Genomic DNA, 24,113 nt, shown 5'->3' on the forward strand with positions numbered 1-24,113 from the left:
CAACAGGCAACAAGAGCACACTGCATTACCTGCTCAACTCCTTTTATCAATAGAGCCTGAGATTAATGGGTCTTTGGATGCAGAATAGCCAATCAGAATGGCAGTTATCCAAGCTTGACCATATTAGGTGAAGCCATAGGATTGCTTTACCCAAATGTGGGGAAAACTGTTACGGAGGGGGATTTATCTTATTCCTTCCCTATTAGGGGGAGGTGAGAAATTAATTTGAGGTGGTATTAATTTTTTATAACATTATTTATTAAAATTAATATTTACAAATTTGTACCACCCCCAACCACTATGAAATCAAGTTCTTAGTGCAAAGTTATGAAAACAGTCAGGATATGATATATTTATGTGCAGAGATTTGATTATTAAATGGAAATATCAAATTATCAACTATAGACAGAGAGAAAGATTCCCTTATGCTTAATGCATGCTTAGGAGCTATGCTGTTTGCCCAGCAAGGGCTGAAACTGTATCTGTTCCAAGACAGAATCATAGAACCAACCAGGTTGGAAGAGACCTCCAAGCTCATCCAGTCCAACCTAGCACCCAGCCCTATCCAGTCAACCAGACCATGGCACTAAGTGCCTCATCCAGGCTTTTCTTGAAGACCTCCAGGCACGGTGCCTCCACCACCTCCCTGGGCAGCCCATTCCAATGCCAATCACTCTCTCTGTGAAGAACTTCCTCCTAACATCCAGCCTAGACCTACCCCGGCAGAACTTGAGACTGTGTCCCCTACGCAGTTAACAGAGGTAACTTATTTTACAAAGGAATTAAAGCTTACTTAAATGTGTTGCTCTTAAGTATTAATAATCACCCTCTCAGGATTCTGTCACAGTGTGTGCCCAGTGTTCAGATCTCTGTGAGGCTGGAATCTTCCTGGATTGCAGAGGGATGATAAGTGTTCCCAGTCTCTGAGGTAAACAGGATTTCTCTGACCTTCTCTCCTGGTTTGAAGTGGTCTCTGCCTCGATGCTGCTGGTTTATGGATGCCATGTCCAGGGATGATCAGCTGGCAGGATTTCCAGGTGCAGGAGGAGGATTTGTCCATGCAGCTTCTGGCACGGTCTTCTCACAGCTAGCAGGCTGTGTTTGTGGGTTTGCAGACAGTCTGGAAGGTCTGCTGAGCCTGGATTCTCCAAGCTATAGCAGTGGGCATGCACTGTGTGCCAGGCTGCTGGGAGACTGAGCTCCATGGACAATTCAAGATAGCTCTAGACTTAGGGGCTATTGGCTCCCCATATGTATCAAGTGCAGGCGTGAATGTGCTCTGCTTCCAAAAGGTACACAGGCAGATTAACTATGCCTTGAGATCAATGCAAGAGGGCTGAGCCTCAGTCAGTACACAAGTGAGTGAGGGCCCGATCCTGTATCTAGGCCTTGCAAGCAGGTCAGGGCAAGAAGATGCTGCTATATGGATCAGAGAGCTGAGCTTGAACTGCTAAGTCTGGACCTCTGAACACTCTGAACACGTGGTGCTCCTCTGCACCTCTCTTGGTAGACTCTGAGCCGAGATTTGTGGCTCATTTGGACATCTAAAGTGACCAATCAGGTTGGCAGTAAGCCAAACCTTACCTTAATAGGCAGTAGCTGTTTGCCTGGACCCTCCCAATACAGGATCACCTGGGCAGACCCCAGGGATACACAGACTGGGTGAGTGTGTGTTACACAACCTGTTTACTGCCATGGGTCCTGGCAGAAAAACATGTCCAGGCATGTAGAGGCATAGGGAGGACTCAGTTTTGGGGCTGCAGCCCCTCCACCACAGAAACATAGGCCTTGCACGACACAGACACGAGCTAAACTGTGTACCTTGTTTACCACAGGAGCAAAACAAGCTTGGGCACGCAGAGTCATCAGACTCAGTGGCTCCAGGTTCTTTGTCCTCTTTCTCGTGGTGGCTTCTCCCCAAAACAGAAGGAGGGAGAGCAGAAAAACATGTCTGGATGTCTGTGCAAGCCAAGACATGTATAAGCCTAGTTTGACCCATCAGGCCTATCATGACATTACACCAGGTCTTAAACCACGTGCGTGCCACTGGAGACCCAGCCAGCACAGCATGCTGTCCCCTCTTCCTTTTGGTCTTCCACACTTCCAAGCTATCTGATGGCAATAATTGTTATCCTTATTTTAACTGAAAGGAAAACTGCCCTGGATGGATCAGATTCTCTGTTAAATTGTGGTGTTCTGGGCACAGGGGAGTTAAATCTCTACAAAGGTTATCCTTTTCACATTCCAAATGTTGGTCTACACCTGAAAGTGGTCTTTCCTTAATCCAATTTGAAACAGTATTAAAGCTTCTCAAAATTAGACTGGATTGAAATACCTCATCACAGGCTGCCTCCTGGGGAAAGAGGTAACTAGCATATACACCGGTGGCCACAATCCCTGCAGCTGCAGACCCCCTAAGCAACTCATCATCTTCACTGGGGCAGCCTCTTCAAAGCTCTTCCTTAAGGGTGTGATAATGCAGTGTTAACATAGAAAGCAGCAGGGCAGTAAGGGACCTGGAAGAACTGGTAGATAGTAGCAAAACTTGAGCCAGCAGTGTGCCCAGGTGGGCAGCAGGACAAGGGAGGCTCTTCTGCCCCTGTGCTCAGCACTGCTCAGGACACCTCTGGAGTGCTGTGTCCAGTTCTGGGCTCCTCCATTGCAGAGAAATGTTGAGGTGCTGGAAGGTGCCCAGAGAAGGGCAGCAAGGCTGGGGAGGGGCCTGGAGCACAGCCCTGTGAGGAGAGGCTGAGGGAGCTGGGGGGGTGCAGCCTGCAGAAGAGGAGGCTCAGGGCAGAGCTCACTGCTGTCTGCAGCTGCCTTCAGGGAGGCTGTAGCCAGGTGGGGTTGGGCTCTGCTGCCAGGCAGCCAGCAACAGAACAACGGGACACAGCCTCAAGCTGTGGCAGGGGAGGTCTAGGCTGGATGTTAGGAGGAAGTTGTTGTCAGAGAGAGTGATTGGCATTGGAATGGGCTGCCCAGGGAGGTGGTGGAGTGGCCATGGCTGGAGGTGTTGAAGCCAAGCCTGGCTGGGGCACCTAGTGCCATGGTCTGGTTGGCTGGGCAGGGCTGGGTGCTAGGTTGGGCTGGGTAAGCTTGGAGCTCTCTTCCAACCTGATTGAATCTATGGTTCTATGGAATGGAAATGTTGAAGTAACACAGTGTAAGTCAAAGCCTAAGGGTTTTGGTTTCAGAAACAGAGGCTGCTACCCCAGAGTATTTTTACCACAGTTTTGTTAAATCTCAGAGTATTACACTTAGTCCCCTGTGGCTCCAAGCACAATGAGTGGACTGAGCATTCGCTCTGCATATGCTGCTTGGCTTGAAGTCAGGCTTCTTAACAGTATCTCCATGGCATTTTCCCCAGGCCAGTTGCCTTTGTTGGGATGGTTTGGTTTGTGGGTTGTTTTTTTTTTTTAACAGGACAAAAAATATATGTCACTGAAGAACCACACGAGAAGCAGTCTTAAAATTGTGACATATCCTTCATCTCAATGGACATACCCACAGTGTTTCATCTTAATGGAAACACTAAAAGGCTTCATGGAAATGTAACTTCTTATAAGCAGATTCAAGGAGGATGGCAAAAAGTGTACTCACTGCCCTACAGTGAAGCATATTAAACTCCACTACATCCACCAATTGAAACACAGAAGGCTTCACCTCAATGTGAGGAGAAACTTCTTTACAGGGCCAGGAGGATGCTCAGAGGGCTGCAGCAGCTCTGCTGTGAGCACAGACTGAAAGAGTTGGGGCTGTGCAGGCTGGAGCAGAGGAGGCTCCCAGGGGACCTTCTTGTGGCCTGCCAACATCTGAAGGGGGCTACAGTAAAGCTGGGGAGGGACTTTTCAGGCTATGAGGGAGTGGCAGGAGTGGGGGAAATGGAGCAAAGGTGGAGGTGGGGAAAGTGAGGCTGGAGGTGAGGAGGAAGTTGTTGAGCAGGAGAGTGGTGAGAGGCTGGAATGGGTTGCCCAGAGAGGTGGTTGAGGCCCCATGGCTGGAGGTGTTTGAGGCCAGGCTGGCTGAGGCTGTGTGCAGCCTGCTCTAGGGTAGGGTGTCCCTGGGCATGGCAGGGGGGTTGGCACTGGCTGCTCCTTGTGGTCCCTTCCAACTCTGACTGAGTCTATGACTATGATACAGTGAAGGTGACAGAGCCCTGGAGCAGGCTGCCCTGAGAGGTTGTGGAGTCTCCTTCTCTGGAGACTTCCCAAACCCACCTGGATGCATTCCAACTGGATTCCAACTACCCTGGGTGATCCTGATTGGCAGGGGGGTGGAGTGGACGACCTTTGCAGGTCCCGTCCAACCTCTAAGTTTCTGTGTCACTTTGTTAGAGATGAATGATGCAAGATCAGATCAGATGTAAATCTGTAACGAAGAAGGTGAGGAGGCTTCAGCAGGAGGGTGCAGAATGTGCTGACCAGAGGAAGTGCAGAGCTGCCTGCCCCAGTGTCTTATCTGTGGGGTAACAGAGGTGGTTTTAAGAGGTCTGGCTGATGAAGACCAGTAAAAGAAGAACTGTACATGACACACTTTACTTTCCAAAAAGCTGGGTTAAGCTAACCCACCATGAGCTCTTGTAAACCACATGGACTGAGATATTTTTGGTCAAAGTTTGGTTTCTACTACTTTGCAGAACTGCCAAAAATAATTAACTATTATTTTACCTTCACATCAAACAAACCTGTTAGCAGCTGGTACATAATAAACATAGCTGACTACCAAACACAGTCTGTAAGGGCACTAACAAAGTGAATCAGCTCCACATATTCATGTTTCACAGAATCATAGAATCAGCCAGGTAGGAAGAGACTTCCAAACTCATCCAGTCCAACCTAGCACCCAGCCCTGGCCAATTAAACAGACCATGGCACTAAGTGCCCCAGCCAGGCTTGGCTTCAACATCTCCAGCCACAGCCACTCCACCACCTCCCTGGGCAGCCCATTCCAGTGCCAATCACTCTCTCTGACAACAACTTCCTCCTCACATCCAGCCTGAACCTCCCCTGGCGCAGCTTCAGGCTGTGTCCCCTTGTTCTGCTGCTGGCTGCCTGGCAGCAGAGCCCAACCCCACCTGGCTACAGCCTCCCTGCAGGCAGCTGCATAGAATCATAGAATCATAGAATCAACCAGGTTGGAAGAGACCTCCAGGATCATCCAGTCCAACCTAGCACCCAGCCCTATCCAGTCAACCAGACCATGGCACTAAGTGCCTCAGCCAGGCTTTGCTTGAAGGCCTCCAGGTACGGTGCCTCCACCACCTCCCTGGGCAGCCCATTCCAATGCCAATCACTCTCTCTGTGAAGAACTTCTTCCTAACATCCAGCCTAGACCTACCCTGGCACAACTTGAGACTGTGTCCCCTTGTTCTATTGCTGGCTGCCTGGGAGAAGAGGCCAACCCCCACCTGGCTACAATGCCCCTTCAGGTAGTTGTAGACAGTAATAAGATCACCCCTGAGCCTCCTCTTCTCCAGGCTAAACAGGCCCAGCTCCCTCAACCTCTCCTCATAGGATTTGTGTTCCAGGCCCCTCACCAGCTTTGTTGCCCTTCTCTGGACATGTTCCAGCACCTCAACATCTTTCTTGAATTGAGGGGCCCAGAACTGGACACAGCACTCAAGGTGTGGTCTGACCAGTGCTGAGTTCAGGGGAAGAATAACCTCCCTTGTCCTACTGGCCACACTGTTCCTGATGCAGGCCAGGATGCCATTGGCTCTCTTAGCCACCTGGGCACACTGCTGGCTCATCTTCAGCTTACTATCTATCAGTACCCCCAGGTCCCTTTCTTCCTGGCTGCTCTCAGCCACTCTGTCCCCAGCCTGTAGTGCTGCTTGGGGTTGTTGTGGCCAAAGTGCAGAACCCTGCACTTGGCCTTGTTCAGTCTCATCCCATTGGTCTCTGCCCACCCATCCAGCCTGGCCAGGTCCCTCTGCAGGGCTCTCCTACCCTCCACATCTGCTCCTAGCCTGGTGTCATCTGCAAACTCACTGATGATGATTTCTAGATTTACAGAGATTCTTCACACCCTGAACTTACTCTTGGCTTAAGGCTTCACTACTCCACACTACTTCTTGCAAAGTTTTATTCTTCACCTAATGGTTAGAAGAATATCTTTTGTTTATGGCAATTCAGTGTCTGGGTTGTTTGGGTTTTTTTGTCAGAGACCTTAGGAAAAGTGCTGTGATAGAAGGGAGGGGAAAGTGCTTTGAATGTTGATGAAGAATTAATTCAGAGCTGGTTTCTTCCAGGTTTTTAATGATCTTTTCTCTCTGGGAAGACATTAGAGCCATTTAATTCATGTGACCTCTGTGGAACTGAGGACAATGATTTGAGTTTTACTTTTTTTCCCGTTGCTGTGCTTTCTGTTTTATCTTTTTTATCTGCTTTGAGGTCTTTGTTACTTAGCAGATGTGATGTTTAAACTCTGCTGTAATTAACCAGCTTTTTGCCTCTTCTCACATTTCATTTATTAATGTTGTTACATCACATTGTCTAAATATTTTGAGAGCACCTCAGGGGTTGATTCAGGGCAATTAATATCAACTGTTGATACTGCCTTGGTTCTTTCCTGTGCTCCCAAGATCTTACCTTTAATCCAGATTAAAGGGATGGCAGAAGGAAAAGAATATAGGCAATCTGGACCAGGATTTGGAATTTAAATGTCTACCAAACTGTGCTCAGCTGTTTTGGCTTAGGCCTGTGCAGTGACAGGGGCCATCTGAGCTTTGGGCTCGGACACAGGTTTGGATTCCTTAGCAAACAAGCCTCACACAGGCAGGCAGTGATAAACACAGGAATATACAACTGCTCAGGCTGGACTGGGCTTACCTCTGATTGCTTATTTATACAACTCCTTTGGCATTATAACAAGGTCAACAAAGGAATAATTGTGGAAAAAATAGATGATCAGAAACAAAATAGGAAACCTCCAGGACAACAATCTACACACTGTTGCCAGGCTTCATTCCTTCTTCCAGTCTGGCAGTCAGTGCCATGCCCTCTTCCAGTCTGGCACATGAAGTCAGGGCATTAATTTCATAGGAAGTCATGGATGAAGAAAAGAGCCTCCTAGAAAACATGGAACCATAGAAGGGTTTGGGTCGGAAGAGGCCTTAAAGATCATCTTGTTGCAACTCCCATGCCGTGGGCAAGGACATCTTCCACTGGTGTTCAATCCTGCCCTGTCCAGCCTGGCCTGGAACTGTCACAGCAATGGAGCTTCCACAACTTCTCCTAGCAACCTGTAGCACTGTCTCATTACAGGATCATAGAATCATAGAATCAGCCAGGTTGGAAGAGACCTCCAAGATCATCCAGTCCAACCTAGCACCCAGCCCTAGACAATCAACCAGACCATGGCACTAAGTGTCTCAGCCAGGCTTTTCTTGAAGACCCCCAGGGACGGTGCCTCCACCACCTCCCTGGGCAGCCCATTCCAATGCCAATCACTCTCTCTGACAAAAACTTCCTAACAACATCCAGCCTAGACCTGCCCTGGCAAAGCTTGAGGCTGTGTCCCATTGTTCTGGTGCTGGGTGCCTGGCAGCAGAGCCCAACCCCACCTGGCTACAGCCTCCCTGCAGGTAGTTGTACACAGCAAAGAGCTCTGCCCTGACACTCCTCCAGGCTAAATGACCTCAGCTCCCTCATCCTCTCCTCATAGATCTTGTGTTAGAATCATAGAATCAAGCAGGTTGGAAGAGATCTCCAAGCTCATCCAGCCCAACCCAGCACCCAGCCCTGGCCAATCAGCTAGACCATGGCTCTAGGCTGCAAACTCTTCAGTTACAGAGAATGTAATTTTATGTATCTTCCTCAGAGAGCAGGAGACCTGGATCCACTATTTGCCCGTTTCAGTGGGTTTCTTCCAGACCTCTCAGGGTTTGTTTCTTGCTGGCTGAGCCCCATGGGACGTAAGCAAACAAAGGCTGGCATGCTTCTTGCCTGTAGCAGCGAGCAGCACTGTGGCTTCTATGGCTACCATATGTCCTGACATGCAAATCCATGTTGCCATCTGATGTGACTGCATGCTCTGTGCTACTGGCTGAACGCAAATGTTCAGCAGCATCCTTTGAGTGCCTGCAGGTCTATACTTTTTCCCCTCTTCCTCAGTTTTCTGTGTAGAGTTAGGGTTTATGACGCATGAGCTGAATGCAAAGGTCTGATTCACGCACTTTAAGTGAGGGACTTAGAAGCATATTGGCCCTAGGCTAGATTAACAGTCTGTTAGGAAAGAGACATTTGCAGGAGTTAGAGGTGAGCTGAAAAGCACTGTAGGAAGATTTTCCTCTTCTTTGTGGAGAGAGCTAACTACCTGGAGTCAGGGGAGGTGAGACCAGCCAGAGTACACCTATTGACAAGGCTAGCTCTAATTCTAGGGATTCCAAACAAGAACCTTACTTTTCTGGTGACCCATCAGACCTAGAGAGTTTAACCTTTCCTCTGCCTGTTCATTACCATATGCCAATGCCACTGTCCATACTAGAGACATATCAGCCCTTACCACACACTAATTCATTTATTTATAGAGAGGTTGACAACAGCAATCTGCATGGAGTACCCCAGTGACCAAGCCTGTCCACACACACATGTCACAGGCCAGACAGAGTGGTAGCAGAGTCGTGGAGTGAGTTTGAGAGGCAGAAGAACAACAACAGGCAGTGAGAGGAAAAAATTAAATTTAAATTACTGTGTCCAGTTCTGGGCCCCCCAGCTCAAGAGGGACATGGAACAGATTGAGAGAGCCCAGTGCAGAGCCACAAAGCTGCTGAAGGGAATGGAACAGCTCTCTTATGAGGAGAGCCTGAGGGAGTTGGGTCTGTGCTGCTGGGAGAGGGGGAGGCTGAGAAGTGACCTCAGCAATGGTTATCAATGTGTGCAGGTGAGTGCCAGAGGCTGGAGCAGGCTCTGCTGGGAAGCTGAGGCAGAGGAGGTTTCATTTAAACATGAGGAGGATTTTTTTCCCTGTGAGGGTGCCAGAGCCCCGGCACAGGCTGCCCAGGGGGGTTGTGGAGTCTCCCTCTGTGGAGATATTCAGAACCCATCTGGGTGTGTTCCTGTGTGATCTGGTCTGGGAGATGCTGCTGTGGCAGGGGTTGGGCTGGATGAGCTTTGGAGGTCCTTCCAGCCCCTGACACTCTGTGACTCTATGACTCGATGAAATTTGGCCTGAGATGAGGAGGTGGAAGACAGGAAGGAGAAGAGAGGAAGCTGAGTGTTAGAAGGTCTCAGGTTAAATAAATATGTCTGTGGGTTCTGGGGAGAAATGTAGAGTCCCTAAATCCTGGCAGAAGCCAGAGCTGTGTGAGGTCTGCTGGGGTGAAGCAGCCACTCAGCAGATCGTCCTGCGCTCTGCTCATAGCACCCTGCAACAGAACAGAGTTCAGCAGCAGCTCAAGACTGATCCCTGAGATTCAGATCTGGTTTGGCTGTGATCCCACCACGCTCACACGCCGAGGTATGTACTCGTGTGGAAATGCAGAAGGGTGACAGAGGAAGGAGGGGACAGAGGGAAGAGAAGCAAAATGCCTCAGGAGCAGGGGGCGGTTACAGTTGGCGTGCCCCAGCTTCCGTGGGAACTTCCTTTTCCTCTCTTTATTATGTATTACCAGATTGTGTGTCCATCTGTTATTTAGTTGATGTTTAGTAATGGTCCACCAGTCAATACCAGGCAGATGTTGCTGCTGTTGCTGCTCCTGTCTCACCAACCTGATCTCCTTTTATGATCAGGTTCCTGCCTGGTGAGTGTGGGGCAGGCTGTGGATGGAGTCTGCCTGGACTGCAGCAAAGCCTTTGACACTGTCTGCCACAAACAGCTCCTGGCACAGCTGGCAGCTCCTGGCTGGGACAGATGCACTCTGTGCTGGGTCAGGAACTGGCTGGATGGCAGAGCCCAGAGAGTGGTGGTGAATGGTGCCACATCCAGTTGGCAGCTGTCACTGGTGCTGTGCCCCAGGGGTCAGTGCTGGGCGCAGTCTGGTTCAATATCTTTACTGATGATCTGGACCAGGGGATTGAGTCCAGCATCAGTCAGTTTGCAGATGACACCAAGCTAGGAGCAGATGTGGAGCTGTTGGAAGGTAGGAGAGCCCTGCAGAGGGACCTGGCCAGGCTGCATGGGTGGGCAGAGGCCAATGGGATGAGACTGAACAAGGCCAAGGGCAGGGTTCTGCACTTTGGCCACAACAACCCCAAGCAGCACTACAGGCTGGGGACTGAGTGGCTGAGAGCAGCCAGGGGGAAAGGGACCTGGGGGTGCTGGGAGAGAGGAGCTGCAGAGGAGGCAGCAGTGTGCCCAGGTGGGCAGCAGAGCCAATGGCATCCTGGGCTGGCTCAGGAGCAGTGTGGGCAGCAGGACAAGGGAGGTTCTTCTGCCCCTGTGCTCAGCACTGCTCAGGCCACCCCTGCAGTGCTGTGTCCAGGTCTGGGCTCCTCCATTGCAGAGAGATGTTGAGGTGCTGGAAGGTGTTTGGAGAAGGGCAGCAAGGCTGGGGAGGGGCCTGGAGCACAGCCCTGTGAGGAGAGGCTGAGGGAGCTGAGGGTGTGCAGCCTGCAGCGGAGGAGGCTCAGGGTAGAGCTCATTGCTGCCTGCAGCTGCCTGCAGGGAGGCTGTAGCCAGGTGGGGTTGGGCTCTGCTGCCAGGCAACCAGCACCAGAACAATGGGACACAGCCTCAAGCTGTGCCAGGGCAGGTCTGGGCTGGGTGTTGTTAGGAAGTTGTTGTCAGAGAGAGTGATTGGCATTGGAATGGGCTGCCCAGGGAGGTGGTGGAGTGGCCATGGCTGGAGGTGTTGAAGCCAAGGCTGGCTGGGGCACTTAGTGCCATGGTCTGGCTGGTTGGGTAGGACTGGCTGCTGGGTTGGGCTGGATGATCTCTCGGAGGTCTCTGTCAACCTGGTTGGTTCTGTGATCCTATGACAAGACAGCAGAAGTCATTCTCCAGCACAGTTCCTCAGGTACTCTGTGTCTCTCAGCACACAGGAGCTGGATTGTACAACTAACTCTTTAACAATGCCTGCCCGTCATGCTGCAGAGACAAATCACAGTATCACAGTATCACCAAGGTTGGAAGAGACATCACAGATCATCAAGTCCAACCCTTTACCACAGAGCTCAAGGCCAGACCATGGCACCAAGTGCCACGTCCAGTCCTGCCTTGAACAGCTCCAGGGATGGCGACTCCACCACCTCCCCGGGCAGCCCATTCCAGCAGCCAAAAAAAAAGCATCACTGCACTGAGCCACGAGTCTTTGAAAAGAAATGACAAACAGTTCCATCCTGTGTTCAGCTCTTGGGGAAAAATCCCAAGCTAAAGCTCAGACCTACTACAGGCTTGTAAGCTGCATGTTCCCACTCACCATATTAACTTACGTGCAGATGATTGCGCTCATCATTCAATCCCAGTAATAAAGAAGCTAGAACTGGACATGACCAGTTTAAACTTGGACTCATGCCAGAGCTGTGTGAAACTGAGATGGGAGTTGAGGAGGAGAGGTCTAAAATGAGGAATTTTCCCCTCAGTCCTGAGAAGCATTCTCAAGATGCTTTTACCAAAGGAAAAGTAGCAACAGAAGCACTGAAGAATAATTATCTTTGGGTCATTGGAGGAGGCAGTGTAGCATTTGAGCCCCTATTAGATCACATTCATTTCCCAGGTCTGAGATCTGAGCAGTGAGCCCAAAGGAAATTCCCTATCAATTTCTACTTTGGAGAGTTTACTTTTGCAAGAGAAGTTTCATACCAAATTAGTTGAGAAATCCATAGCCCCTCTCCTAATGGTAAGGTGTTACTTGATATTCTAGAGGTTTCTCCTCACCATAACTTCATAAACTACTTCTGTAGTTCAGCTAATAACTTGTGGGTTTGGTTTGATAAACTGATTGCAGGGTTTGAACTCATTCTCAAAATTTGAAACAGTTTTACTTCCAGGAAGCCACTCCCATGCCTGTCCACATTCCCGGTCTGTGTCTGGGGGGCACCAAGATCCTGTTCTCAGCTAGAGAGGTCAGCAGGTGAGGTGCATGGTCAGCAGAAGAAACATGCTCAGCTTCGTTAGCTTGCACCTTCATTTCTTTGAGAGCAGCATGCCCATTTTTATTCACCCAGACTGGACTCAGCCAAGCTGGAAATTAGAGAATGAAGCTTTCTATTCACAGCTCAGCACAAGATACAAGCAGGTATTTACAGCACCTACAGCTGGAGACAGAAAGAGACAAGTTAGAAGTGATACAGCAACACAACAGCCCTGCCAGAAACCAGAGTGCCCAGGAGGGGCTCCCAACCCCCCTGCCACCTCCTCCCACCCCTAAAACTTATCCTAGACTTTGCCTTATGTTTAAGGTGAGTTTGGAGGGTCGGCCAGGGGGGTTAGAAAGCAGAAGGATTAGTCAGGCAGCAAGTTAGGTTAGAGAGAGAAGTGCAGCTCAAAACCAGAGAGTGACTCTGTTACCTATGTTTGTGTTCTTGTTCTTATCATCTCAGCAAGCCTATGAGTGCAGCAGACATTACCACTGTTGCCTTTTCACAGCCTAGCATCTAATTCTCCTCACCAAAGCATCCCAACTAGGCTCAAACTAGCACAGGGGTTGGTTTTTTTCTTAACTAGCATTGAGATGGCAATTACATTCTGATACTGGAGACCTGAAATCCCTGGAATTGGGATAAATTTATGAACAGCAGACTGCATCAGTGTGAGTTTCTACTCAGATATCGTTGTTCTGTTGGCAACTCACATTTTACATGAAGTTTATTTTGGCACAAACCCCACACTGCTGCTGAGCTGAATGATCCCACCTTCCCACTGCTTGTTCCCACCCATACCTTCTCTCCTGAGCTGGCACCAGCGTCTGTGCAGCTGCGTGGTGGGCTGATACAATTTCGCTGCGGAGTTTGTTTTGGCCGCGGCTAGAGGGCTTTCAGCAGTCACCACGGCTGATGGCGAGGCTGGCTGCACGAGCTGGAAGCACTCAGGGAGTTAGAAATGCTGCATGTGTACATACCACAGCAACAAACGCTTTTGTTTGCCTATTAATACAAGGCTAGCAACCATTAGCATGAAGTCAGAATCACAGAATCAGTCAGGCTTGGAAGGGACCACAAGGATCATTCAGCTTCCTCCCGATCCTGCCCTAGAGCAGGCTGCCCACAGCCTCATTCAGCCTGGCCTGAAACACCTGGAGAGCAGCCCTGTGGAGAAGGATCTGGGAGTCCTAGAGGACAAGAAGCTGTCCATGGGACAGCAACTGCCCTTGTGGCCAAGAAGGCTAAAGGGATCCTGAAGGGCATTAAGAGGAATGGAGCCAGCAGATGGAGGGAGGTTCTCCTCCCTCTCTGCTCTGCCCTGGTAAGACCACACCTGGATACTGTGTTCAGTTTTGGGCTTTTCAGTTCAAGGGAGACAAGGATCTACTTGAAAGACTCCAACAGAGGGCTACAAAGATGACTAAGGGTCTAGCGCATGTGCCCTATGAGGAGAGGCTGCGGGACCTGGGGCTGTTTGGTCTGGTGAAGAGAAGACTTAGAGGGGATCTAATCAGTGTTCATAAATACCTGAGGGCTGGGGAGCAAGAGGGAGGAGACAAACCCCTCTCAGTTGTGTCCTGTGACAGGATAAGGGATAATGGGTATAAACTAAAGTACAAAGAGTTCCACCTCAACATGAGGTCTGTACGTCTTGACTGTAAGGCTCACAGAGCCCTGGCACAGGCTGCCCAGAGAGGTTGCGGAGTCTCCTTCTCTGGAGACTTTCAAGACGCATCTGGATGCACTCCTGTGTGACCTATGCTATATTCTATGGTCCTGCTCTGTCAAGGGGGCTGGCGTTGACGATCTGTAGAGGTCCCTTCTAACCCCTGCCATGCTGCAATCCTGTGATCCTGTGACCTCCAGGGATGGGGCCCAACTGCCTCCCTGGGAGTTGACTGAAATATATCTGTGCATCAAATAAAAAGTGGTAATTGCTAGCTGGTTATCTGTGATACTTGAAAGGTAGTGTAAGCTTTGACAAGTTTTGTGGCTGGAAATTCAGCACAAAGACAGACTGCAAGTTGCAGAAAGCACACAAAGCTGCAGGAAGCACAAGCTGGCAGATATCACACTGCATGTATATTAAGCAGACATACTACACATCAAACTTCCCAGCTATTTCTAGATAGATAGGCTCACTAGATACATACTCTTAGGAGGAACTGACAAGACTATTATCAGGATTAACCATAAATTAGAATAATAGAATCACAGAATCAACCAGGTTGGAAGAGAGCTCCAAGCTCATCCAGTCCAACCTAGCACCCAGCCCTGGCCAGTCAACCAAACCATGGCACTAAGTGTCCCATCCAGGCTGTGCTAGTCAAGCAGAAAAACTTCAATTTCAGTAGTGTCTTTACCCCTGCACCTAAAGTGGAGAGGCAAAGACATACTCGTTTTTCATCAATACTTGAGTTGTATTTGTATCAGTCTGGCCTGGCTCAGGAGCAGTGTGGGCAGCAGGACCAGGGCAGTCCTGTGCCTGTCCCTGTGCTAAGCACTGCTCAGGCCACTCCTTGAGTGCTGTGTCCAGTTGTGGGCTCCTCAATTCAAGAGAGATGTTGAGGTGCGGGAAGGTGTTGAGAGAAGGGCAGCAAGGCTGGGGAGGGTCCTGGAGCACAGCCCTGTGAGGAGAGGCTGAGGGAGCTGGGGGTGTGCAGCCTGCAGCAGAGGGGCCTCAGGGGTGGTAGGCCTGATGGGGCAAAAGTGGGCTTATCCATGCCCAGACATGTTTGCCTGCCTCCCCACATCCCCACCCACTTTGTGCTGGGGAAGCAACCTTGGGAGTGGAGGGCGCAAGCCCTGGCTGTGGTGAGGGCTGGCAAAGTGCCATTCCAGTTGGCTACTCAATACCCAGTGCTCCATTAGTTGTGGGCTGGATGTTGATAAAAGGGATGAGCAAGCAGCATGGGACTGCTGCTGCCCCATTTGGCATCCCGAATTTGCCTGCAGAGCTGACCAGGAACAGGCTCCAAATGCCTGCAGGCGGTCACCTTGCTTAGCCCCCAGCGTGACACTGTGCTGAGACTGTGCACACCTCAAGACACCCTGCCTGCCCCTCAAAGTCTTCCTGCTAAAACTACAAGTCCTGGAGATACACAGATAGTCCAGAGGAGCCAGGGATAGGGTCAGAGATTGTCTGCCTCCTTTCAGCAGAAGCCTGGGAGAAATCAGGTCTCAGCAGCCAGTCGGACAGAGGTCCACCTGCTTTGGGTCCTGTCTGATGTATAATGTTGTGAGTCAACACCTAAAAGCCTCTCCCACTATAATATTTCTGTTTGCCACTGTAAGAACTAAGAGCTCAGTTTTTGCCTGTGCCCTGCCTGTATAAATTTCCAACCTGTGTGTTTTTGAACCTGTAAATAAGTTCCTGGTGAGTTTTAATTAATGAACAGTTCTCACAGTTGTGAACAATCATAGCCTGGATAGCAAAATTAATACAGACTAACTTAGCATCATCCATCACACCTCATTGCTGTCTGCAGCTACCTGAAGGGAGGCTGTAGCCAGGTGGGGTTGGGCTCTCCTCCCAGGAAACCAGCAACAGAACAAGGGGACACAGTCTCAAGCTGTGCCAGGGGAAATCTAGGCTGGATGTTAGAAGGAAGTTGTTGTCAGAGAGAGTGATTTGCATTGGAATGGGCTGCCCAGGGAGGTGGTGGAGTGGCTGTGCCTGGAGGTGTTGAAGCCAAGCCTGGCTGGGGCACTGAGTGCCATGGTCTGGTTGGTTGGGCAGGGCTGGGTGCTAGGTTGGGCTGAATGAGCTTGAAGGTCTTGTTGCACCTCCTGAGCTTGGCTTGTGCCCACCTCTGCAGCTTGCCCAGGTCCCTCTGGATGGATCCCTGCCCTCCAGCCTGGCTGCTGCACCACACAGCTTGGTGCTGTCAGCAAACTTGCTGAGGCTGCACTCAGTGCCTCTGTCCCCAGAGGCACCCATAAATATACTAAACAAGACTGGTCCCAGCACTGATCCCTGAGGGACTCTGCTTGTCCCTGACCTCCAGTTGGACATGGAGCCATTGACAGCCACTCTTTGGATGTGGCCATCAAGCTAATACCTATTAGCAAAAGAGCCAGTAAGGAAAACACCACACAGAGCACTTGACTTCTTGCAGAGTCAGCACTTCCCTGTACAAGGGCTCTTATGCACTCAAAGCCTGTACTGCTCAGCTGAACGTGCATGACCATGCATCTGGGTTGCTTGTCTACATCACTCTTTCTCCAGTGCCACACTGGTGTCATTATTTTGGTGTAATTTTTAGCACTGAAGTCTTCATGTACTAGATATGATAGGAGTTCATTCTGGAGGTCATGTCTACACACATGGAAGAGAAGAAGATTATCAGGAGCAGCCAGCATGGATTTACCAAAGGGAAATCATGTTTGACAATCTGACAGCCTTCTGTGATGATGTGACTCAGTGAGTGGATGAAAGGAGAGCAGTGGATGCTGTCTACCTTTACTTAGCAAGGCTTTTGATGCCCTCTCCCATAATATCTTCATAGACAAGCTCCAGAAGTCTGGGTTAGAAGAGTGGGCAGTGAGATGGATCATGGACTGACTAAATAATAGAGCTCAGAGGTTTGTGATCAGTGGTGTAGAATCTAGTTGAAAACCTCTAACCAGTGGTGTTCTCCAGGGCTCAGTACTGAATGCAGTCTTATTCAACATCTTCACCAACGACCTGGATGAGGGGAGAGAGTTTGCTGGTGATACAGAATCAGGAGGATTCACTGAGACTGGACAGACCAGAGAGCTGGGCAAAGCGGAACCTAGTGATGTTCAACAAGACTAAGTGCCAAGTCCTACACCTGGGGAGAAACAACACCAAATATCAGTGCAGATTAGGGGTTGACTTGCTGAAAGCAGCTCCATGGAGAAGGATTTTGGAGTCTTAGTAGAGAGTAAGTTGCCTATGGGACAGTAATGTGCCTGTGCAGACAAGAAGACCAGTGGTATGCTGAGGTGAATTAAGAAGAGTGTGTCCAGCAGGTCAAGGGAGATTCTCTTCCCCCTCTACTTTACCCTGGTGAGACCCTATTTGGAGTACTGTGTCCAGTTCTGTGCCTCCCAGTTCAAGAAGGACATGAATATGCTAGAGACTGTCCAACAAAGGGCTACAAGGATGATTAAGGGACTGGAACATTTGTCTTATGAAGAAAGGCTGAGAGACCTGGGGCTGCTTAGCCTGGAAAACAGAAGACTGAGACGGTGTCTTATTAGTATCACCACTTTCTGAAAGGTAGGTGTTCAAAAAGAAGGTGGTTTCTTTTCAGTGGTGCCCTGTGATAGGACAAGGAGACATGGACACAAACCAGAACAGAGGAAGTTCCATTCCAGCATGAGGAAAAGCAAAGGGTGATGGAGCACTGGCACAGGCAACCCAGAGAGGCTGTTGGAATCTCCTTCTCTAGAGATTTGCAAGACCCATCAGGATGTGCTCTTATCATCCTGCTGCAGCAGGGGCACTGGACTCAGTCTTCAGAGGTCACTTCCAACCCCTGTGATTCTATGATTAAAACTTTACCTTTTAGTTATGTCTTGGGTTCAAATGCAAGTTCCCAGAGACTCTTATAAATTTGGTAGACCCAATGACAATTTATAGAATTTATAGAGTTTATAGAGTGCCCTCCCCTCCTCCCCCTCCTTTCCCCAAAAGACAGGGAGAGAGATAAAAGGTAGGGACACCCCAATAAATCAATCTCACTCGATTTGGAAGTTAAAAAGGAAAAGTTTAACAATAACTTAGAAAAAGGGATTGGAGGTAGGGGAGTTTACAAAGGATAAGGAAGGGAAAACAGCAAAATACAAAACAGGGATGGATACAACCCGAGTAGTGTGATGGTGTCTCTGCCTCGTGGCTGGTATGCAGTATCAGTGTGTGTGTGTGTTCGTGAACGCAGGTAGGGAGAAAGAGGGCGAAAAGAGGAAGAGACAGGAGAACTCCTGTCTTTTATACCACAGGAAGTGGGGGGAGTGGGCTAACCATCACCTGGAGTGTGGCCCACCCCTGAGGAGGGGCCAAGACCCCTAGGGTCAGGTTCAGGGTCACTCCCCCAGGAGTGTTAACCCTATACAAGTTACAAGCCCTATTTAAATAGGGATTATTCAGACACAAGCTACAAATGCACAATGCCATCTACGAATAGATGGGATTACTAAATTGTAGCCATCTAAAAAGTTAGGTGTTTAGTCCCAGATGATGCTTCCACAGGCAGTGAAGTTCCACAGTTACCTCTGGACAGTGGATACCTTACCCAGGGTATCAAAAATTATGCTGGTGTAAAAGACCTGAACCACTTTCTTAAGATGTGTCTTTGTGTCTACAGGAGAAGCTTAAATTATGGCTCATTAGATCACCCTTGGCAGCTAAAATTAGGTCGAATCATAGAACAGAATCACAGAATCAAGCAGGCTGGAATAGAGCTCCAAGCTCATCCAGCCCAGCTTAGCACCCAGCCCTAGACAATTAACCAGACCATGGCACTAAGTGCCCCAGACAGCTGTGGCTTCAACACCTCCAGGGACAGAGACTCCACCACCTCCCTGGGCAGCCCATTCCAATGCCAATCACTTTCTCTGACAACAAATTCCTCCTAATATCCAGCCTAGACCCCCCCTGGCACAGCTTCAGGCTGTGTTGCCTTGTTCTGCTGCTGGTTGCCTGGGAGGAGAGCCCAACCATACCTGGCTACAGCCTCCCTTCAGGTACTGGTGGACGGCAATGAGCTCTCATCTTTAAAAAATGCTATTTTGTTTCTCTGCCACTAGAAAAGAGTATTCACTAAGACCAAGATAAGCCCTAAGAAGCCAGTTTCACCAGACCAACCCAAGAGTCAATGGAGAAAGAGGCTTTGGTCAGGGACAAGTAGTAGAAGTTAATCTGTCTCTCCTGAACCACTCTTTAGAAAAGCCTGTCGGCTTCCACTGTTTAGAGTCTAGGAAGATTAGCCTCACCTGGCTAAAAAATCTTTTGTGAATACCCTCTGAAGCATTTTCAAAGCTCTTGACAAGCTTCTCCTTCCTTCAAAATGCTGTCCAGATGATTTCAAGGAAAAACACCTGTTACATCACTTTGTGTTGTGTGCAGCCACCTCTGTCAAGCAGCCCTGCAGTCCGCCAGGGTAACCTCCCCCTATCTGAGTCCTGCATCACTAAGTTTGCAGATGACACCAAGCTAGAAGTAGCTGTGGAGCTGTTGGGGGTTAGCAGAGCCCTGCAGAGGGACCTGGCCAGGCTGGATGGGTGGGCAGAGGCCAATGGCATGAGATTGAACAAGGCCAAGGGCAGGGTTCTACACTTTGGCCACAACAACCCCAAGCAGCACTACAGGCTGGGGACAGAGTGTCTGAGAGCAGCCAGGCAGAGAGGGACCTGGGGGGGATGGGAGAGAGGAGCTGAAGAGGAGGCAGCAGTGCCCAGGTGGGCAGCAGAGCCAATGGCATCCTGGCCTGCATCAGGAGCAGTGTGGGCAGCAGCACAAGGGAGGTTCTTCTGCCCCTGTGCTCAGCACTGCTCAGGACACACCTGCAGTGCTGTGCCCAGTTCTGGGCTCCTCCATTGCAGAGAGATGCTGAGATGCTGGAAGGTGTTGAGAGCAGGGCAGCAAGGCTGGGGAGGGGCCTGGAGCACAGCCCTGTGAGGAGAGGCTGAGGGAGCTGGGGGGGTGCAGCCTGCAGCAGAGGAGACTCAGGGCAGAGCTCATTGCTGTCTGCAGCTGCCTGCAGGGAGGCTGTAGCCAGGTGGGGTTGGGCTCTGCTGCCAGGCAGCCAGCACCAGAACAAGGGGACACAGCCTGAATCTGTGTCAGGGCAGGTCTAGGCTGGATGTTGTTAGGAAGTTGTTGTCAGAGAGAGTGATTGGCATTGGAATGGGCTGCCCAGGAAGGTGGTGGAGTGGCCGTGGCTGGAGGTGTTGAAGCCAAGCCTGGCTGGGGCACTTAGTGCCATGGTCTGTTTAATTGGCCAGGGCTGGGTGCTAGGTTGGACTGGGTGAGCTTGGAGGTCTCATCCAGCCTGGGTGATTCTATGATTCTATTTAGCCCATATAATGTTACACCCTACTTATAGCATGCAGTCTGCTGGCCCCTGAAGAAAGCCTCGAGCCTTCACAGTTTTGATTGCCTGATGCTTTGGGAGCTGGGAGAGGAAATGTGATTGTTCCTGTACTGTATTTTTGTTGGTCAATGCTCTTGGCATTCAGTGAAGAAAGGAAGTAGACAATCAAGGTCCTGAATCCTCAGCCTAACTCAGAGTAGAGCACCAATTACTCTTTTTGTGAAAGGATTGTGTAACTGCTACAAATGGAATGGGTGCTGACAGCATATTTTTGTGGATTTAATAAAAACAGGGCTAAAACCTTGGGATTTTTGTTCTCCTTGGAAAGCTAAGAAATAATAAACCATACCCATTCAACCAGAGCTCACTTACACTAAATTATGCAGCCGGGTTAAAGAATAATTTTCTTTCTTTTAATAACTTAACATTTCTGCATCTCTGTGCGAGTAAAGTTCATGCCAAGATTTCTCTTTGAGTTCTGGGAAAGCCTTAAGGAAAAAAAAAAAACAAACCAAACCTATCCTAAGGTTTGAGAAAGCAAAAAAAGCCAACACTTGGAAATGGCAACATTTAACCACTGACTCTTTACTCCAGCTCTAGGAGTATAAGGATGGTCATCAATCAACGTGTTAAATTCAGACTACACATTGGACTGAGAATAAGACGTCGGCTGGTGCCCTCAAGTGGATATGTGTGCTGTTATCTAAGAACATAAAAAGGAACTTTCAGTCAAAAGAAAACCACAGAAACTTTAGCATCTCAGTGTTGCACACTGTTTAAGATAGGCTGGATGTGAAGAGGAGGTTCTGCAGAGAGAGAGTGATTGGCATTGGAATGGGCTGCCCAGGGAGGTGGTGGAGTGGGTGTGGCTGGAGGTGTTGAAGCCAAGGCTGGCTGGGGCACTTAGTGCCATGGTCTGGTTGGTTGGGCAGGGTTGGGTGCTAGGTTGGGCTGGATGAGCTTGGAGCTCTCTTCCAACCTGCTTGATTCTGTGATTTGCTTGCAATGTGGGCAATCCTATATTACCTAGTTGTAAGGAGAACTTAGAGGACATGTCCTGGCTCTTGGCATAAAATTGAAGTACAAAACTGAACTAATTCTAAACTACACAGCCATAATCTATCTCCCTCACTAAAATTACTGATTCACATTAAGTAAAAGTTTCCAAATGATTGGCTAGCAGAAATAGTCACAGAATCACAGAAACATGCAGGCTGGCAAAGCCACTCAGGATCACCAAGCCCAACCTAGAACCCTGCCCTACAAGATTCACCTTAAACCATATCCCTAAGCACCACAGCAAAACCACCCTTAAACACATCCAGGGTGGGTGAGTCCACCACCTCCTTGGGCAGCTCATTCCAGGGTTTGGAAAAATTTCAACAGAATATAAGCTTTCTAGGAAGAAATGCATTTTCTATTCACAAAGAAAGCATGCCTGCTGTCAGCCAACGGAGAGAACAGTTGCATATGCACAGAGCACACACAATGGTGGAAGTAACTGCAGTTTGACCAACCTCAATGGAAGGCAAGTCAAGAATTTCCACGTTCTTCTGGAAATCTGCACAATGAATGAAAAGCACACAACACTTCCAATAAGAATATGGAGCAGTTTTTACATATTGACTGTGTGTCTATGAACATTTGCAGGCTGTTGGAGAGGCGACTATGAAGAAGACAAGGAGGTAGCTATGGGAACATGGCATGATGCAAGCTGCAGATAACCCCCCAGCTAGGATCAGTGCAGATCACAGAATCACAGAACATGTTTGGCTAGAAGAGACCTCAAAGATTATCCAGTCCAATCCTCAACCCAGCACAGAAGGGTCATCGCTAAACTGTGTCCCTAAGCACCAGGTCCATGTGGCACTTGAAGGCACTCAGGCCTCAGGTTGGTGACACCACCACTGCCCTGGACAGACCATTCCAATGTTTGATAATCCTTTCAGTAAAGAAGTATTTCCTAATACCTACCTTGAACCTCTCCTGGTGCAGCTAGAAACCATTTCCTCTAGTCTTGGTGCTTGTCATCAAAGAGAAGAGTTTCGACTCCTTCTTGCTCCAACCTCCCTTCATGTAGTTGTAGAGAATCACAGAATCATTCAGGGTTGGAAGGGACCACAAGGAGCAGCCAGTTCCAACCCCCCTGCCATGCCCAGGGACACCCTACCCTACAGCAGGCTGCACACAGCCTCAGCCAGCCTGGCCTTACACACCTAGAGAGCAGTAAGGTCTCCCTTTGATCTCCTCTTCTTCAGGCTGAGCAACCCCAGCTCCCTCAGACGCCCTTTACAGATCTACTCCTAAGGTTAACTGTGCCAGTCTCTTCTGAGTGCTAATAAAATTGTATCATTTTTGACTCTGCTACTAAAAATACTAGATTTTCACATGTAGAAATAACTGGGGCATTTAAATAGAAGCCCAGCATTCTACAGAAATGGCAGTGTAACCTTTATATCTTAAGTATAAGGACAAGATTGAAAGCAAACCAACTAGAATCCTTTAATAGATATGAGACTAAACTAGACTGCCATTTGCAGAACATCCTGGCACAACTCTGTGTGTGTGATCCCCAGAGGTAGGTAAAGATCCCCATGGATCTGAAGTGTTGCAAAACAATTCAGGAAAACTGACATTTCCAAACTGAGCAAAGCAGCTGCCAGTGATCATAAAGAACTGTTAGATCAGGCAGCTGCAATCCATAGGCATCCTGGGCTGGCTCAGGAGCAGTGTGACCAGCAGGACAAGGGAGGTTCTTCTGCCCCTGTGCTCAGCACTGCTCAGGACACCCCTGCAGTGCTGTGTCCAGGTCTGGGCTCCTCCATTGCAGAGAGATGTTGAGGTGCTGGAAGGTGTTGAGAGAAGGGCAGCAAGGCTGGGGAGGGGCCTGGAGCACAGCCCTGTGAGGAGAGGCTGAGGGAGCTGGGGGTGTGCAGCCTGCAGCAGAGGAGGCTCAGGGCAGAGCTCATTGCTGTCTGCAGCTGCCTGCAGGGAGGCTGTAGCCAGGTGAGGTTGGGCTCTGCTGCCAGGCAGCCAGCAACAGAAGAAGGGGACACAGCCTCAAGCTGTGCCAGGGCAGGTCTAGGCTGGATGTTAGGAGGAAGTTCCTGGCAGAGAGAGTGATTGGCACTGGAATGGGCTGCCCAGGGAGGTGGTGGAGTCATCGTGGCTGGAGGTGTTGAAGCCAAGCCTGGCTGGGGCACCTAGTGCCGTGGTCTGGTTGCTTGGCCAGGGCTGGGTGCTAGGTTGGGCTGGATGAGCTTGGAGCTCTCTTCCAGGCTGCTTGATTCCATGATTCTAATCTGATATATCAGGTGCTTACCCCAGAACCCAAATTCTTAACTGCTGGGTGAAGAGGCTGGATTTGTTTTCATCAGCCACCCACAGACCACAGTAACTCCTGTGGTGTTCTGTTGGCTTCAGTAGATCTATATTGCAAAACAACTCCTGTTCAACATTTCAAATTCTCATGCATTACGACAATTACAGGACTGACAACTTAATCTGGGAATATAAACTAACACTCAATTTCTTATTTGCAGGTGTTTCACTATTCCCTGTGCCAGGTGCTTTACAAAAGGATAGAAGAGCAGAGAAATCAAGCACAGTGCTACAGACAAAACTAAGGTAATACCTTATTAAATGTAGTATCAGAGATATGACTTGTGCTAGTTTGAAGCTAGATAGAGTGTTTTAGTGCGAAGGACTAGACTACAGGTCATGAAAGGAAAACAATGGTGATGTTTACTTCACTCATAGGCTTGCTGAGATGTATAAAAACAAGAATGAAAACACAGATAACTCACTTCTCCTGCTGGGGAGCTCCGAGCTGCATCTCCCTCTAGCCTCTCTGACTTTGCTTCCTGACTCCCCGAGACGAACCTTCATTCTTCCTTGGGACTGGGGTAAGGTTGAGATGAGTAGGGGGAGGGTGAAGGGGCAGTTGGGAGCCTCTCCTGGGGACTCAGGTTTCTGGGAGGGGAGTTGTGTTTCTGTATTACCTTTTACCTTGTCTATTTCTGTCTATAAC

Source organism: Pogoniulus pusillus, chromosome Z, assembly GCF_015220805.1.
Source record: "Pogoniulus pusillus isolate bPogPus1 chromosome Z, bPogPus1.pri, whole genome shotgun sequence".
In the NCBI taxonomy this organism is placed as follows: domain Eukaryota; kingdom Metazoa; phylum Chordata; class Aves; order Piciformes; family Lybiidae; genus Pogoniulus; species Pogoniulus pusillus.